At 40.2% G+C, this 12760-nt stretch overlaps 1 protein-coding gene across 1 annotated transcript in view; it reads right to left on the bottom strand.

Moving 5' to 3' along the window:
• LOC134356672 (copine-9-like) overlaps positions 1-12760 on the bottom strand; it is a 585942-nt gene that overhangs the window by 556555 nt on the left and 16627 nt on the right. The window lies entirely within an intron of this gene.

Raw genomic sequence — 12760 nt, 5'->3', positions numbered from 1 at the left:
TCAGGAAGTCAAGTTGTAGATACATAAACCTGCACCTGGAATATTGTGTGCAGTTTTGGAAGGATGTGGACGCTTTAGAAAGTGTACAGAACAGGTTTACCAGGATTAGAGGGTTTGAGCTACAAGGAGAGGTTGGACAAGCTTGGGGTTTTTTTTTCAGAGTGATAAAGGGGAGACTTGAGAAAAGCTGATAAAACTGTAAGATTTACTGTAAGGGTAGACAGAATTATTCTCCCCCACACCAGAAATGTTAAATACTGGAGGATATGCATTTAAGGTGTCAAAAATGGAATTTAAAGGATATGTGCCTGTGCAGGTAAGCTTTTTTTAAACAAAAAAAATGTGCTAGGTGCTATGGTAGTGTAGCGATTAGGGCACTATTATTACAACTCGGGATGTCAGAGTTTAGAGTTCAATCCCAGCATCCTCTATCAAGAGTCTGTATGTCTTCCCTGTGGAATACATGGGTGTCCTTCCAGTGCTCCAATTTCTTCCCACAGTCCAAAGATGGTTAGGTTATTTATGCATTGTAAATTGTCCTGTGATTAGGCTGGAGTTAAATCAGGGGTTGCTGGGCAGTGTGACTCAGAGGGCTAGAGGGGCCCATTCTGTGCTGTAACTCTAAATAATTTTTTAAAATGAGTTGCTAGAGGTAGTAGTGAAAGCAGAGACAATAGTGGTCTTTAAGAGGCTTTTCGATTGTCATGTGAATTGGCCGAGAATGGTTGAATATAGATCATCTGAAGGCAGAAGAGATATTGTTTAATTTGGCATCATGTTCAGTACAGACATTGTGGGCTAACAGCCCTGTTCCTATGCTGTACAGTTCTGTATTAGCAAAGGAGTAAAAGGTTGCTATGGGTAAACAGAAATATGGAGTTGAGATTTCATTCAGATCAGCCATAACCTTATCAAATGGCAGAGCAGATCTGGGAACCCAGTGGCCAAATCCAATCTTAATTTGGATTCACTCCTGTGCTGAACCCTTCCTGTATTTGTCCAAATGTGAAAAGATTTGGGACATGACTAGCAAGAGAAGGGTTCAGAATATTTCATTTGTTAACGCAGATCTCACTAAATACTCGCTCCTTTTTTTCCAAGTTCATTATTGGTAGAATTGTTTTGCATAGCTATTTCTGGACTTCAACTGACTTTACTAGCATCATGTTGCATTAGGTGGAACATGTAATAGATTGACTCGTTTACCTTGAGAGTGGTTAAAGTTACTCTGCAGTCCGAATGCTCACCGTCACCCAAGGTTAACAATAACAGACATCTCCATTGACTTTCAAAGCAGGACAGGCAGTGGGATAAGGCTTAATCATCAAGGTAACTTGAAGAATAGTATCCACATATCTTATGTATCGTTACCTGCCTCTTTGTCCTTCTAGAAAAGGGTCCTTTGCTATTCGAGATGTACATTAACAATTCACCCTTTAACATAGGAAACATGATATTGAAACTTGATGATCATACAGGTCGATGGAAAGGAAGGAATATTTCAGGCTGCTTTTGGATAGAACAGTGGCAAAGTGCATTGGTGAAGGGACAAGACAAGGTATCATAGAGTCACAGAATATTAGAAATATAGAAAACAGAAATTGGCCCTATCAACTCACATAACCCATGCTGATGTGAACCATTTCCAGGCTAATTAGCTTTGTCACTCTAAATGTTCTTAAATATTCCACTTGTTTCTTCCTCTATCACTCCCTCTGACAGCTTGTTGCAGAAAGCCATGGTATGAAAAATATCTACCCCTCAGACCTCCTTTAGATTTCTCCATTCTCACCTGAAATTCATATCTGCGGGTTCTAGACTCCCCTATCCAGGAAAAAAGAAACTCCATCTATCCTCTCTGTGTCGTTCATAATTTTACAAATCTCAAAAAGAACACCCCTCATCCTCCTATGTTCCAGTGATGATAAACCCAGTCTATTCAATCTCTCCAGCAAGCCACAACCCTCCACTCCAGGCAGCATCCTGGTGAATTTCTTTTGCACTCTCTCTATTGCTTCTACATCCTTCCTCCAGTGCAGTGATCAGTGTTATGTTTGGTAACTCCAAAACATAAAACCAATCCAAAGGAAAACATGGGAGCCAGGAGATAACTCATACACGTTTGATTTTACTTTTAAGCGTGTTGTGCAAGTATCACATGGTAGTGTCATGGTGTATGCAAATCACATAATGTATGCATAACCCATAATGAATCATTTAACAAACAAAAATGCTTAATCAAACAATATACTTACAATATTACCCAAATATTACTGAAATACTAAATACACAACACTCCTCCCTGTTCAGCTATAAACTTCATCTCACAGTACACAAAACATTCAATTGCTGGTAGAGGACTTCTTACTTTTCTGGGATAATGTCTTTCCTGACAAGGAGGGTGGGTGTCACTCTGCTTGGCATGGGAGACTGGTGGCTGAGAAACAATCCCAGGTTCTGGGGCATCCTCCATGGTGATTGTAGAAGTTGTCTGTGTGACTGCAGGAGGGGCTCTGACAACTCTGGACACCTTTCACCTGGACGTGCTGGCATCCCGAACAGTGCATAGCAAGCTTCATTGAATGATGTGGATCGTAATGTGTGAGTACAGTGTCTGACGTCGACATTTCCTTTACCTTTTTGAAAGCAAATTCACATTCCTTTGTCCATTGCCATTTCTTCCCAATCTATAGAAGTGAATTCAGTGGATGAGCACAGTAGCCAGGTCTTTTCTAAAAAGAACCACGATTGGCCTTGGCACACACACTGCTTGAATCTTCTCAACACACTTGTGTAATCCTTGTGCGTCAAATATGTGGCCACGTTAAGTGAGAATTGGTTTAAAGAATTCACATTTGTTATGTCATGCCCTGAGTCCATAATCTTCTAATCTTTATCAACTGTCCTGACATCTTGAAGATGTTCCTTGGCATCCTTAATGGTAACAATGATGTCATGCAGATAACACTGCGTGCTTGGGCAGCCTTGCAGCACCTGATCCATAGCTTTCTGCCAGAGTGCAGGTGCCAATGCTACTCTAGAAATAAGCCCATTATAGCAATAAATCCCTTTGTGAGTGTTTATGGTGAGAAACACTTTGGACTCTCCTTCCATTCCCATCTGTAGCTAGGCCTCAGCTAAGTCCACTTTGCTGAAATGTTTCCCTCCAGAAAGGTTTGCAAAGATATCCTCAATCCTGACGAAGGGTCTTGGCCCAAAATGTCATCTGTGTTTCGTCTTATGGTTGCTGTCTGGCCTACTGCGTTCCACCAGTACTTTGTGTGTGTTGCAGAGAGTATTGATGTACTTTCAATACAGGGTTGATGTTGACCTTAAATTCACCACATATGCCGACAGACCTGGTTATTTTGGCTACTGGAACCATTAGTGTTGCCCATGTGCTTCACTCAAGCTTGGAAAGAATTCCTTCACTCTCCATGGATCTTGCTCCCTGGCTACTTTATCATTGATGGTATAAGGAACCAGATGGGCTTTGCAAAACTTGGGTGTGGCATTTTCTTTTAATACCTTCTTACCCTTGATATCTTTGAGGTTTCCACATGCCATCCTTGAACATGCTGTGGCATCATCCAGTATTTTTCTTAAATCACTTTCAGTTAATTCTAATTCAGGGGATGTGGATGGATCTCCAATCAAGTTGCAGTTGTATCAGCCAATCACATCCCCACAATACTGGTCCTCCTGTTTGTTTTTTTAAACCACATACAAACCTAATGTGACTTATTTCACTGTTACAAATGTCATATCCACAGGTATGATCTTCTCCCTCATATAGGTTCTTAGTTGTATATCTACAGGCTTCAGCTTAGTATCTTTGAAATATCATTCAAACTCATTTTATGGAATGACTGAAACAGCCAAGCCAGTGTCCAATTCCATTTTAATTAACTTGCTGTTCACATCTGGTGTAAGCCATATTGCTTCTCTATTGTTAGTTTTCACATTGTAAATCCGAAGGCTATACAATCCTGTGTCACTCTCATCATTATCAGATTTTTAATCAACAGCATGCAGATTAGTGCTCTTTTTGCAGCTTGACTTTTTAATCTTTTTTCTCTTCCCTGTGTGATCCATTTATTTTTGTCTGCCTAACATGCTCTTTCTATGTGTCTACTTTGTTTCATTTTCTTTAAGTATTGTCTTTAAGCTTGCATTGGCCTGGTATATGAGAGAACCTGGCACAGTAATAACCCAATTTGTTCTGCTAGGGTAGTTTCTGTTTGGAGGTTGCAATTTTATTCACCCTCACTTTCATTCCTGACGGCAACTCAATTACATCTTTGACTGCTTTCCCATTGATACATCTATTTCAGCTGCTCTTTTAAACACACATTGTGCTTCAGTTAGGAACTGTTTTGAATGCTTTTTTGTATGATTCCACAAAGTAAACAACCTCACAGTGCTTTGTTAAGGCCATCATGGATCTGACAATGTTTAGATAACTTCCTCAATTCAGCCATGTACGCTAAAATGGAGTCCCCCTTCCTTTTGATTCCACTTATGAAACCTAAAGCATTTTGCAATCAACAATGGTTTTGGTTTTAAATGTTCTTGCATTACTGTCATAATATCAGCAATGCTCATTTCAGTAGGTTTGATTGTAGCAGTTAGAGTTCTAAGCAAACTGCATGTCTTTAAATCCAATGTATTCAGCAAAATTGACATTCATTTCTCATTGGCTATTTCATTTGCTTCAATATACCGCACAATTTGCTTGCTATACATGAGCAAGTTATCCATTGTGCAAATAAATGCTTCTATCTTTTCAATGTAGCCAGATATTTCTGCTCTTTTTTTTCTTTATTTATGATTATTATCATTCGGTACTCGTTGTTTATGAACCTGTGAATTCTTAAATTTTCTGCCTTTTTCTTAACTCAATCATCTCTCCTTTTGTGAAGAAAATGGGCTGCTCTGAAGAAATAAAAACATGCTGTTTTTTTTTTAAACTTGACCATTTCTCACTGTATTTCAACAGTTAGGTTGTCATCTCAGGTTCGTTCAAAACTTATTTGTCACCACTGTTACATTTTGTAACTCAAAAAACATAAAACTAATTCAAGGGAAAGCACAGGAGCCAGTAGATAACTCATGTACATTCACTTTTACTTTTATGAAAGACACGCACGTATCACGTGGTAGTATCATGACGCATGCAATTCACATTTTTTTTACACATAACCCTTAATGAATCATTTAACAAACAAGAATGTTTAATCAAACAATATATTTACTATATTACTCGTGTTACTGAAACATTAAATACACAATAATCAGAACTGTACAAATTACGCAAAGTGCAGTCTCACCAATGTTTTGTACATATGCAACATGACGTTTCAATCCTCATAACTGAATGTCAAGGCTATGAAGGCAAGCATACCAAATGCGTCCTTCACTACTCTGTCTACCTGTGTTGTCACTTTCACTGAGCTATGCTCAACGTTTAAAATAAATTTATTATCAAACAGTATATATAGAGGCATGCAAAAGTTTGGGCACCCCGGTCAAAATTTCCGCTACTGTGAATAGCTAAGCAAGTAAAAATGAACCAATTTTCAAAAGGCATAAAGTTAAAGATGACACATTTCTTTAATATTTTAAGCAAGAAAACTTTTCTTATTTCCGTCTTTTACAGTTTCAAAATAACAAAAAAGGAAAAGGGCCTGAAGCAAAAGTTTGGGCACCCTGCATGGCAGTACTTAGTAACACCCCCTTTGGCAAGTATCACAGCTTGTAAATGCTTTTTGTAGCCAGCTAAGGGTCTTTCAATTCTTGTTTGGGGGATTTTTCGCCCATTCTTCCTTGCAAAAGGCTTCTAGTTCTGTGAGATTCTTGGGCCGTCTTGCATGCACTGCTCTTCTGAGGTCTATCCACAGATTCTCGATGATGTTTAGGTCAGGGGACTGTGAGGGCCATGGCAAAACCTTCAGCTTGTGTCTCTTGAGGTAGTCCATTGTGGATTTTGAGGTGTGTTCAGGATCATTATCCTGTTGTAGCAGCCATCCTCTTTTCATCTTCGGCTTTTTTTACAGACAGTGTGATGTTTGCTTCCAGAATTTGCTGGTATTTAATTGAATTCATTCTTCCCTCTACCAGTAAATGTTCCCAGTGCCACTGGCTGCAACACAAGCCCAAAGCATGATCGATCCACCTCCGTGCTTAACAGTTGGAGAGGGGTTCTTTTCATGAAATTCTGCACCCTTCCTTCTCCAAACATACCTTTGCTCATGCGGCCAAAAAGTTCTATTCAAAAGGTTCAAAGGAACATCTAAACAAGCCTGATGCATTTTGGAAACAAGTCCTGTGGACTGATGAAGTTAAAATAAAACTTTTTGGCTGCAATGAGCAAAGGTATGTTGAGCTGAGGTGGATGTGGGTTTGATTTCAATATTTAACAGAAATTTGGATAAGTACATGGGTGGCAAGGATATAGAGGGCTATGGTCCAGGTGCGGGTCAATGGGTCTGGGTAGAATAACAGTTTGGCATGGAAGACGGGCTAAAAGTCTTGTTTCTATGTATAACACCTGGGAAAGTTTTCACTGCTAACATAATGGTCTTTCCATGTTTGGGTTATGGTTAGAGATATAATGGGTAATTTAGAATGTGAGCCATCCAATGAGGGGAGTGTATTTTTGTGTTGTATGCCCGACACCAGGGTGCATTGGGTCCTTTGATTGGCGAGAGACAAAGCGAGAAGACGTTGGAGAGAACCGGTCATAGGATTCGACCCAGTGGGGAACTGTGATTCAACGGAGCAAAGTGCTGCGGTCTACTGAGGATTGGTGAATATGTATGACCTTTGGAAGAGTTGAGCTCCAACTTGTGCACACTTGACTGTTTAATTATAATGGGCCCCTTTGTTTTATGTTCTTTTCTTTACTAACCTTTCAGTTAAGATTCATAAATCTAATTCCTTTAAAGGTATGTAGTGTGCTGTCTGTATTTTCTTGGCACTGAGTTGTAACAGGGCAGCAAATTACACAACATCACACGAGCCAGGGTTTGGGGTGGGAGAGCAGTCTCAATCTCACTGGTTTGCTGGGACCAGAGCATGTCTTCCCCAGACTTACGCAGCCAAGAGATCCATATGCTCACCAGCATTCAGCAAATGCAACCAGTATCTTGGTGGCTGAATTAAAATTGAGTCATGATATTGGAAAATTTATCCCCTGCACCAATTAGAGAGGAGGAAAATAAAAGCTAATTTCAATGTATTTGTAGTGTCCCGATTAAGATTTTTTTTTACTGCTCTGCTGTAGGTATTTCACTTTAGTAGTTCAGTAAGAGCAGTCTGTTCTGCTTTTAGCATGTGTGGGTTTCATCCAAAGATAAAGGGCTATGTTGGTCAACTTGGGAATGTTGCGTCAGCCAATCAGGATGGTGGAATTGGGAGAAGGTTGAGAAAACTGGGTGGAGAGGTTTCTGTGATGGGCACTGGTGTGGGTCGAGGTCTTTTTGGTGGGGGTTAGGAGGAGACAGGAGGGGAGATGGGTGAGGATGCCGTCCCTGTTGCACAAGGTGCTTTGTGAGATGAATGGCTCCAATACTCCTGTGGGATAGCCCATTTGTTCGAGATAGATTTCGAGTGACTTTCGGAAGGTGGCGTGTGCTTTCACACAGACCATGATCCAGTGTGTGAGTTAAAGACAACTTCAAGATGAGCTCCAACTTATGTGCACATTTGGACTGGCTTAACTGTAATGGGTCCTTCTTATTTTTTTTCCCTACCACTGTTCAATAAAACTGAAATTTGTAAATATACTTTCTTTATAATTGTACAAGCTGTTATTTCCTGCTGACAGCTAATTGCATGAGGGCAGTACTTACACAGTATTTGCACAGATTGGGATTCGGGTGGTCAAGACAACCCAACTTAACAGTTTTGCTGGGATTCAAGTCATACTGATCCTAGACACATGGAGTTTGAGAAAGGTGGTTTTCTTACTGCTGAGCCCCGTGGCTGTTAGTGAGGGGTTAACAAGGGTTTCAATAGGAATGCAAATGCAACTTATAATGAAGGAAGGAACACTGTTCAGTTCTGAAATGCTCAAAGAGAAACACTTATTAGAAAAACAGGACTTTTACCAGTATGTACAGATGTGACAGTATGTTAATAGGACAGTTAAAAATGTATCCAAGGCAAGTACATGTCTGATAGAGCTATTAAGAAAAGTATATCATTCAGACAAAGGTAATAGAATAATTTCAAGTGTTTATAAGGGTTTGTCAAATCTTAAAACACATTCGACTTCATACATTAAAACAAAATGGGAGAAGGAAGGAGGGATAATAATATCTGAGGAAGACTGGACAATAATATGGAGGTATCAATGGAAGTGTACCAGTTCACAGAAGTGGAGGGAATTCGGGTGGAAAAACTTGATAATATATTTTATTACACCCTCTCAGAAATCCAATTATAATAGCAACCCCCCTGCTTGCTGGAGAAATTGTGGAAATCAAAATGTTAACCATTATCATATTTTCTGGGAATGCCCCATTATCAAAGGCTATTTGAGTGGGATACATAATGCCCTACAAGACATCTTTAAATGCGAAATACCCTTAGAGAGTAAGACCATATATTTTGGGTATATACCTCAAGAATGGTTGAAAAGAGATAAATATTTAATGAATATACTGCTGGTGGCTGGTAAAAAGACCCTTACCGGGAAGTGGTTATCTCAGGAGAGCCAAACTTTAAATGTTTGGATGGAAATTACAATGGACATTTACAAAATGGAGAAGATAATAGCATCTGTTAATCATAAGTTGGAACAATTTTATTCATACTGGAAAAATGGTTTAACTACATAACACCTCATAGATTTTATTCTCAGAAGTCAATGAATATGTTGGAAAAAAGATCACTCCCCACTCTGTACGCAGTTTTCTTCTTTCGATTGTTCTTTCTTTCCTCTCCTTTCTATAAGTGTGTACCTCAGATAAATATTATTTGGAGATTTGTGACAAATATGATAATATATGATATATATATAGAGACTGTATCTGAAATACATCTTATGGAAATGTTTGTCTGATGATGAAATTCAATGAAAAATAAACTACAAAAAAAAAGAAAACCTATTTACCTCCTTAATCAGGAAACTGGAAAATGCTATGAATAGCAAGGTGCAGTTACATTTGCCTTCATCCAGTGAGGGCACCTTTTAGCTGCCTAAGACTTCAGAAGTCAAATGGTACAGATGCAGAGTGAAAAGAAAAAGATGCTGGGTGACTTGAACAAACACCTTTTTTCTTCACACAAGAGCATATATGATCTGGAATGCAAGTCTGAAAATATAGTGGAACAGATTTAGTTATGTTTCCTGGAGGGAACTAGAGAAGTATTTGTAAGTTAAAACCTTTCAGTATTATAAAGAAAGAATAAGGAAATGGGACTTCTTACTTCATCGCCCTCCCCCTCGCTCCCTTCATCTCTCTCACCTACCATCTGCCAGCTTGTACTCCCCCTCCTCCCACCTTATTCTGGCTTCTGCCCCCTTCCTTTCCAGTTCTGATGAAGGGTCTCAGCCTAAAATGTTAACTGTTTATTTCCCCCAATAGATGCTGTTTGACGTCCTGTATTCCTTCAGTGCTTGTATGTGTTGCCTGGATTTCCAGTATCTGTGGTATCTCTCATGCTTAAGGAAAGGGACTGAATAGATTGCTCCAAGAAAAGACCACCCAAACTCAGCTGAGTAGATGACTGTGGGTGGGAATACTTGTAATTTAGGATGGTTATTTCAAACCAGCAGAGATGGACTTAGCAGAGGGATGTCTTGATCCACAGGCACGGAACACCGAAACAACTGAAGACCAAGCTCTGGTGCAAATGTGCTTTCATATGGACACAGATAAACCTTGTCAACACCCTTGTCCGTCATTCTCTAACAGAACCACATAGTTATCTTCACTAGTTATATTCACTCTTTAACAGTTTATAAACAGTAAGATAGATAGATACTTTATTGGCTCCAAAGGAAATTACAGTGTCACAGCAGCATTACAAGTGCACAGATATATAAATATTAGAAGAGAAGTATGAAAGAATAAAAAGTAAGTTATCTCAAACAGTCAACGGGAGGGTTCATCACTTCCCCAGCTATAGGTTAACTCATTATCAAGCCTAATGGCTGAGGGTAAGATGACCTCATATAGTGCTTTTGGAGCAGCACAGTTGCCTTAGTCTATTACTAAAAGCGCTCCTCTTTTCAGCAGAGGGTGAGAAACATTGTCCAGAATTGCCAGGGTTTTCCATTGGGTATGATATTCTACCACAGCCCCCAGTGTGGCCAGTTTGACTCCTATAACAGAGCCAGCTTTTCTAATCAGTTTATTGAGCCTGTTAGCATCACCCGTGCTGATGTCATTGCCCCAGCACACTACCACATGGAAGATTGTACTGGTGACAACAGACTGGTAGAACATGTGAAGGAGAGGCCCGCACACTCCAAAGGACCTCAGTCTCCTCAGGAAGTAGAGGTGACTCTGGCCCTTCTTGCACACAGCCTCTGCTTTAGTGCTCCACTCAAGTCTGTCATCCACGTGCTTGTAGGTCTTCACCATCAATAGTATCAGGGAGTGGTGCAGGTTTAGTCTTCCTAAAGTCCGTCACCATCTCCTTTGTCTTACTGATGTTTAGCAGCAGAAGATTCAACTTGCACCATTTTACAAAGTCGTCCACCAGGGCCCAGTATTCATCCTCCTGTCCTCCCTTTATACACCCAACTATTGCTGAGTCATCAAAGAATTTCTGCAGATGACATGACTCAGTGTTGTATCTAATGTCTGAGTTATACAGGGTAAACAGGAAGGGAGCCAATACAGTCCCCTGTGGGGCCCCAGTGCTGTTTATAGCCATGTCCGACACACGATTCTGAAGCTGCACAAACTGTGGTCTGCCGGTCAGGTAGTCCATTATCCAGGATACAATGGAAGTGATAACCTGCACTGAACGGGGCTTCTCCCCAGCAATGAGGGCTGAAGGCACTTGAGAAATGAAAAAACATGATCCTCACAGTGCTGCCATACTTATCCAAAGGGGAGAAGGCTCTGTTCAGCAGATAGATGACAGCATCGTCGACTCCGCTGTTCTCCTGGTAGGCAAACTGCAGGCATTCAAAAGCTGATCTACCAGTGGTTGGAGGTGAGCCAGGACCAGCTCTCTATGGTCTTCATGATGTGTGAGGTCAGGGGCACTGGACAGTAGTCATTCAAGACTTTCAGTTGGCCCTTTTTATGTACTGGGATCACTTATGATGTCTTCCACACTGTCAGGACCCTTTCCAGGCTGAGCCTCAGATTGACAATGCTCTGGAGAACTCCACACAGCTGCTCAGCACGCTCCTTCAGGACCTTGGGGTTCACTCCATCCCGTCCCAATGCTTTGCCGTGTCTGAGCTACCCAGAGACCTTCTCACCCGCTCAGTGGTGAAGTTGAGGGCATGATGATTGGGGAGTTAGTGGAAGAATGGCACGGCAATGGTGGGTGACAAATGCAAGCACATTTCATGAGCTCATTGTTTTCAACATGCTGGTGACACAAGGTGAAGAGCATCTCCTTCCCCAGATATTTGGAAGCCTAACCTGCACCTGTGAGGAGCCTGCAATCTCGGAAATGAAAAGGATTTTCATCAAGTGGCCTCAGTGACTGTTCTCTGGCCTGCCTACTCACAGTCAGTCTGCAGTTCGAAGCTCCAGCCAGTCCTATCTCTGCCAATGCAACAGCTGCTCCCTCTCTATCTCAGTGATTTCTGCCATCCTTTCCTCCCAAGCTAATCTGTCTGCCTAGCAATAGTTTAACCCTGTGAAGTTCCAACCTTTGGGAATAATGCACTAAATCTTCTTGCATCATTTAATAACCTTCGGAGTCAATCGAATTTAATATCACCGGCATTTGTCGTGAAATTTGTTTTGTGACAGCAGTACATTAAAATATGTAAATAAACTATAAATTATAATATACATATACAGTATATATATAGATTAAATTAATTAAGTAGTGCAAAACTGAGGGAAAAAATTGTGAGGTTCTGTCCATGGGTTAATTGTCCATTCAGAAATCTGATGGTGGAGGGGAAGAAGCTGTTCCTGAAACATTGAGCTTGTGTCCAAATTTCATGGGAATCTCAGATTTTCCTCCTTGCATTCTAGTTTTAATGCTGAATATAGTTGAATATATTTTGGGAGGTTTTGCCTTGGTGTTAACAATGAATTATTCTATACTATTCTATTCTTTTCATAAACGCTTCATTGTGTAAATTTTAATCAGCAAGGTAGCAGGAGTACAACCTGACTGAGATTAACAATGTCACTCTCATTCCATCTCCGTCTCTCCAGCCTCATAAAACTCATCTTACATGTAAAGTCTTGTGTTGTGTAAATTGGATCACATCAATACTTACATTAAAGACATTTCAGACATTTGCCTTTAAATTGTTCAATGTGCTGAAGAACTGACATTAACATGCAGAAAGGAAATATTCACTTCTTTCTGATTTTCTTTTATTAAAAGATGACAATATAAATCATTCCCCTGCTTGTGGAACTCAAACTGCTCCAGAAGATCTACTGTAAAATCATCTCAGATAATAAACATTTTTGTTAAGGCGTGTTTAGTCACTATTTATAAACCAGGAAGGTTCATCGTTTGAGGACCTTGACTGCAAGGTTCTGCCAGTATTTGGCACATCACTCATTTTAATTGAAAGCAGACAGAAGAACACAGAATG

The sequence above is a fragment of the Mobula hypostoma genome, chromosome 15 (genome assembly GCF_963921235.1).
Source record: "Mobula hypostoma chromosome 15, sMobHyp1.1, whole genome shotgun sequence".
Taxonomy (NCBI): domain Eukaryota; kingdom Metazoa; phylum Chordata; class Chondrichthyes; order Myliobatiformes; family Myliobatidae; genus Mobula; species Mobula hypostoma.
The sequence above is the reverse complement of the archived record's forward strand: the minus strand, read 5'-3'. Positions and strand labels throughout refer to the sequence as shown.